The following is a 6,000-nucleotide window of genomic DNA, read 5'->3' on the forward strand; positions in this document are numbered from 1 at the left end:
ACCAGCACAGGGTGGAAGCATCACTGTAGTGACTGGTACAGGGTGAAGGCATCAGTGTAGAAACTGGCACAGAGTGGAGACATCAGTGTGGTGACCGTCACAGGGTGGAGGTGTCAGTGTACTGACTGGCATAGAGTGGAGGCATCAGTGTAGTGATCGTTACAGGGTGGAGACATCAGTGTAGTGACCGTCACAGGGCGGAGGTATCAGTATAGTAACTGGCACAGGGTGATGTCAGTATAGTGACTGGCACAGGGTAGAGACATTAGTGTAGTGACTGTCACAGAGTGGAGGCATCAGTGTAGTAACTGTCACAGGATAGAGGCATCAGTGTAGTGACCGTCACAGGATGGAGGCATCAGTGTAGTGACCAGCACAGGGTGGATGCTTCAGTGCAGTGACCGGAACAGGGTCGAGGTTTCAGGGTAGTGACCGTCACAGGGTGGAGGAGGCATCAGTGTAGTGACTGGCACAGGGTGTAGGCATCAGTGTAGTGACCGCCACAGGGTGGAGGTTTCAGTGTAGTGATCGGCACAGGATGGAGGTATCAGTGTAGTAACTGGCACAGAGAGGCAGCATCAGTGTAGTGACTGGCACAGGGCGGCGGCATCAGTGTAGTGACTATCACAGGATGGAGGCATCAGTGTAGTGTCTGTCACAGGATGGAGGTGTCAGTATAGTGATCGGCACAGGGTAGAGACATTAGTGTAGTGACCGTTACAGGGTGGAGGTATCAGTGTAGTGACCGTCACAGGGTGAAGACATCAGTGTAGTGACCGTCACAGGGTAGAGGTATCAGTATAGTAACTGGCACAGGGTGATGTCAGTATAGTGACTGTCACAGGGTAGAGACATTAGTGTAGTGACTGGCACAGAGTGGAGACATCAGTGTAGTGACTGTCACAGGATAGAGGCGTCAGTGTAGTGACCGTCACAGGATAGAGGCGTCAGTGTAGTGACCGTCACAGGATAGAGGTGTCAGTGTAGTGACCGTCACAGGATGGAGGCATCAGTGTAGTGACCGTCACAGGATGGAGGCATCAGTGTAGTGATCGACACAAGGTGGATGCTTCAGTGTAGTGACCAGCACAGGGTCGAGGCTTCAGGTTAGTGACTGTCACAGGATTGAGGCATCAGTGTAGGGACCGTCACAGGGTGGAGGCATCAGTGTAGTGACCGTCACAGGGTGGAGGTATCAGTGTAGTGATCAGCACAGGGTGGAGGTATCAGTGTAGGGATCAGCACAGGGTGGAGGTATCACTGTAGTAACTGGCACAGAGTGGCGGCATCAGTATAGTGACTGGCACAGGATGGAGGCGTCAGTGTAGTGACCGGAACAGGGTGGAGGTATCAGTGTAGGGATCAGCACAGGGTGGAGGTATCACTGTAGTAACTGGCACAGAGTGGCGGCATCAGTATAGTGACTGGCACAGGATGGAGGCATCAGTGTAGTGACCGGCACAGGGTGGAGGTATCAGTGTAGTGATCGGCACAGGGTGGAGGTATCAGTGCAGTAACTGGCACAGGATGGAAGCATCAGTGTAGTGACTGTAACAGGATGGAGGCATCAGTGTAGTGACTGTCACAGGGTGGAGACATCAGTATAGTGACCGTCACAGGGTGGAGGTATCAGTGTAGTAACCGGCACAGGATTGAGATGTCAGTATAGTGACTGGCACAGGGTAGAAATAGAAAAATGTGCTTTAAAATGCGCCTCGCTAGCAATTTAAAAATGCTTTTATAGTTAAATAAAAGGTGGACTTACCCGGTGCCAGAAGGGTTAATCCGATGGTAAAGGAATCAACCCCTCTGCACCTGTTGTCCACGTTTGCCTTCAGCAGGTTTCTTGCTTCTCCATGTTTCCTTTTTGGAGTGGCGTCCGGGGATATCCTTTCACCGTGTTTGTTAGCACGGTCTGGCTGGGTAACGGAGTATAAAAATAGAAATAAAAACTATCCCGCACCTTGGCAGAAAACCAATCTTTTTTATTCTTGTAAAACAACGCGTTTCAACACAATTTGTGTCTTTTTCAAGTTAATACCATTAAGTATTAACTTGAAAAAGACACAAATTGTGTCGAAACGCGTTGTTTTACAAGAATAAAAAAGATTGGTTTTCTGCCAAGGTGCGGGATAGTTTTTATTTCTATTTTTATACTCCGTGGCACAGGGTAGAGACATTAATGTACTGACTGGTACAGAGTGGAGGCATCAGTGTAGTGACTGTCACAGGATGGAGGCGTTAGTGTAGTGACCAGCACAAGATAGAAGCATCAGTGTAGTGACTGTCACAGGATAGAGGCTTCAGTATAGTGACTGTCACAGGATGGAGGCATCAGTGTAGTGACCGTCACAGGATGGAGGTATCAGTGTAGTGACCAGCACAGGGTGGATGCTTCAGGGTAGTGACCAGCACAGGGTGGATGCTTCAGGGTAGTGACCGGCACAGGGTGGAGGCATCAGTGTAGTGACTGACACATGGTGGAGGCATCAGTGTAGTGACAGACACATGGTGGGGGCATCGGTGTAGTGACTGGCACAGGAATGAAGCATCAGTGTGGTGACTGACACATGGTGGAGGCATCAGTTTAGTGACCGGCACAAGATAGAAGCATCAGTGTAGTGAGTGGCACAGAATTGAGTCATCAGTTTAGTGACTTGCACAGGGGGAAGGCGTCAGTGTAGCAGTTTGACAAGAAGATTAGCCTGGCTGCTGCATTCAGGATGGATTGTAGAGGGGAGAGTTTAGAGAAGGGAAGCCCAATAAGTATTGAGTTGCAGTAATCAAGCCGAGAGTGGATAAAGGTGACAGTAAGAGTTTTTGATGTCTTCATAGTGAGGAAGGATTGGGGAGACGTTTTTGAGGGACAGGTGACATGAGCGAGCAAGTGGCTGAATATGCGGAGTAGAGAAAAGCTTGGATTCACATATGACCCCAAGACACAGCCGCGTGCTGCCGAGGAGTTATGGTGGTACCACAGACTGAGATGGAGATATCAGTTTTGAAAAGTACTCGGGGGCGCTGTGGGTGAGCGGGGGGTTGCAGAGGGGAGTGGGGGGGAGAGGGAGAGAGAGAGGGCTCCCCCCTATTCCCCGCTGCTACCCCCCGTTCCGCCGCGCCTCCCCCTGCCCCCCGGCGACCCCGAGTACTTTTCACCCGAGTAGTGAAGTACTCGAAAATCGCGGTGCTCGATTGCGAAATCGCCCTTACCGAGTACGTTCGCTCATCTCTAATGTTTTTACTTTATATATGTGTCTATATCCATTATGTGTTTGAGCTTGATGTAGATCGATACCATGTCGAAATGTCGTCTTTTCTTATCGGGTTATGGAGGAATAAAGATTTTGTTTTATATACATCGTATGCCGCCATAATTTTTTACTATTTCTGAATATTTTCTGGATTAAGGTTCAGATCCCTTTATGGCGTAGCAACTGATCCTCCCCACTGTGTTGTGTTACATCTTGGAATCTTTTTTGCTACGGATCAACTGCTTTATTTCTCAAGTGCAATAATGGACCATTATCAGCGTGCAACAGTAAGACGAGACGATATAAATTCCCTTCTGGACAACGATGTTCCAGAGACCTCCATACTTTTCTCCAATACTAAGGTGGATGCGGAAAGAATCTAAGCTGGGACCTCAAGTGAAGGTACATTTCTGAATTCCCCTCCTATTGGGATGTTGTGTAAGAAATGGGAACAGGCGACTAGACATTATTTCTCGGAACTTACACTCGATTACTCTTAAAGAATATTACAAAATGAGACGCATCCCAAGAGGGACACACACCATAAAAGACTTGAGATTACCATGATACGATATATAGAGAAGATCTGGAGACTACAAAGAGAACCAAATGACTACAGCAACGGGTGTGTCTTTAATTGACATACGTCCAAGACCCTTCCAGCAGGTACACAAGGAACACTGCAGAATAGAAAAAGGCAACCGAGACATTATAAAAAAACGTCTTTTTATCTAATGGTTCTATTTCATCTGACGATTCGTCTAGGGGACCCATGGCAACCAGTTATTTTTCAGGACAAACGCAACCGATGAGACCATCAAGGGGAGATGGCACAGATATCACAAAAGAAGAGGAGGCGTTAAACACGACAGGACACACAAGAGGAGGAGCTATTATGAAAACTCAGTCAACAAATCACCAATTACCATTGAAGTTCAGGAAGAATGGTGATGAATTTGCGGTAAATATATCATCAAGGCCCCTTTCCCTGATCAAAATATCTGTCTTATCCAAGGGTCTATCTTTCTGCCCTACGAAGACAACTGTCTGGTTTCAGCTAGACCTTGATCTTGAAAGGTTTTAAAGAATCAGTGCCTTAAGGTTATGTTTGTGGCAGGACCATCTGGGTCTGGCGTTGTTGCGCAGTCCAACCCCCGAGAGGGTTTTTTCTTGGTGGAGGTTGGACTGCATAACAATAGCTGTTTCCAGCCGCCCAATACTAACCACATTGTTGAAACGTATATAGACTTGGTTGAGAAGGATGTTCGTAAATGAAGAGCAGAACAGTATAGAAATATGAACAAGATGAGTTGGAATTTGCATAAGGATGAAAATGTTGCGTTAAATCTATTGACTAATGATAGGAGTATTGTAATAAAACCTGCGGATAAGGGGGAGCAGTAGTTATGTTGGACTCAAATAAGTATAATATAGAAATTCTTAGACAACTTGAGGATAGCAATGTATATGAAAGACTTGATGCGGATCCAACTCCAAGATTTCAAATAAATCTGAGGGTAATGTTCAATGAAGCCCTAATAGAGGTGGCTATTGATGAGGGTTTGGTAAAATATTTAGATATGAGACATCCTAGAATTCCCACCTTATACGTACTCCTAAAAATCCATAAGGATCTGATGAATCCACCTAGGAGGCCTATAGTCTCTGGGTGTGATTCATTATTCTGCAACATTTCCAAATACTTGGATAAAACTTTGTTTTGCAATTAACACAACCTCTTACATACGAGATGCAAGCCACTTTTTGAGTAAAATCAAGGATATGGAGGTGACAGATACCACCTTATCGGTCTCACTTGATGTTGTGGCCTTATACACTTCTATTAAACATATTAATGGCCTTGAGGCAGTTGAACATTATATCCAAGACTCTGAACTTTCCCAAGGCTGCATGGACTTTGCCCTGTCGCTGCTGGAGTACATTCCCACCAATAACTATTTTGTGTTTGATGGGGTGTAGTACCGGCAGTGACAGGGTACCGCCATAGGCTTGAACGTTGCTCCTTCGTACGCTAATGTCTTCATGCGATGGTTTGAGGAGAACCATGTATATAGTTCCATGCAGTCTCACATGATCAAATGCTGGTGGCGATACATTGATAATGTGTTTGTTGTTTGGGGAAGGGGGGGGGGGGTCGGAGGTTGAATTACTGTCATTCAGAGATTTGTTGAATAGCATTGACCCGGGATTGCAGTTTACACTCACCTACTCAATTGATAGGATACAATTTCTAGATATGATGGTAATTAAACGGCAGGGTAAACTCTCTACTGACCTCTACATGAAATCAACGGATAGAAATAACATTCTTCTATTTGATAGCAATCATCCGAGAAAAATGATTGAATCACTACCTTGGAGTCAGTTACTAAGAGTGAGGAGAATTACTGATGAAGATTTGACTGTAAGGAATCTAAAAATTGCTGAGTGTAAACGGCTTGCAGATTTCTGCGTGTGTGGTAGGTAAGAGTGTCCTTAGACAGACAAGAATACTTGACAGCAAAGGAAAGGAAGCTGGGATCAGAGAGAAGGAGAAAGGAGTTTGCAAAGACAGAAACAGAACAAAGATGGAGGGAAAGCAAATCAAACGTATTTCCATCTTTGTGCATGTGGGAAGCTGTAAGCTGTGAGGCAGAATCTGAGAGGCAGATACAAATATTGGGTTGTCAATAAGGATGTTAATGTCAGGATAAGAGTTGGAATTTCACAAGATAATAAGTAGGGGAGA

This window comes from Eleutherodactylus coqui, chromosome 7 (genome assembly GCF_035609145.1).
Source record: "Eleutherodactylus coqui strain aEleCoq1 chromosome 7, aEleCoq1.hap1, whole genome shotgun sequence".
Classification (NCBI taxonomy): Eukaryota; Metazoa; Chordata; class Amphibia; order Anura; family Eleutherodactylidae; genus Eleutherodactylus; species Eleutherodactylus coqui.